Source organism: Rhincodon typus, chromosome 42 (genome assembly GCF_021869965.1).
Source record: "Rhincodon typus isolate 14 chromosome 42, sRhiTyp1.1, whole genome shotgun sequence".
NCBI lineage: Eukaryota > Metazoa > Chordata > Chondrichthyes > Orectolobiformes > Rhincodontidae > Rhincodon > Rhincodon typus.
In genome coordinates this window covers 5,982,319-5,982,709 of record NC_063373.1, presented here as the reverse complement: position 1 = coordinate 5,982,709, position 391 = coordinate 5,982,319, and the positions used below count along the sequence as shown (strand labels likewise).

Below are 391 nucleotides of genomic sequence, written 5' to 3'. Positions count from 1 at the left end.
AGCGTAGGTGTTCTGCAAAGCGGTCCCCGAGCCTCCGCTTGGTTTCCCCGATGTAGAGGAGGCCACAACGGGAACAGCGGATGCAGTATACCACATTAGCAGATGTGCAGGTGAACATCTGCTTGATGTGGAAAGTCTTCTTGGGGCCTGGGATGGGGGTGAGGGAGGAGGTATGGGGGCAGGTGTAGCACTTCCTGCGGTTGCAGGGAAAAGTGCCAGGTGTGGTGGGGCTGGAGGGGAGTGTGGAGCTGACAAGGGAGTCCCAGAGAGAGTGGTCCCTCCGGAAAGCAGATAAGGGTGGGGAGGGAAAAATGTCTTTGGTGATGGGGTCGGATTGCACATGGCAGAAGTGTCGGAGGATGATGCGTTGGATCCGGAGGTTGGTGGGGTG

General features: G+C 58.1%; 1 protein-coding gene across 1 annotated transcript in view; it reads right to left on the bottom strand.

The window, feature by feature from the left end:
- LOC109935143 (von Willebrand factor A domain-containing protein 5A) overlaps nt 1-391 on the bottom strand; it is a gene marked incomplete at its 5' end in the record, with an annotated part of 19,906 nt that overhangs the window by 17,946 nt on the left and 1,569 nt on the right. The gene's annotated exons all lie outside the window — the stretch shown is intronic.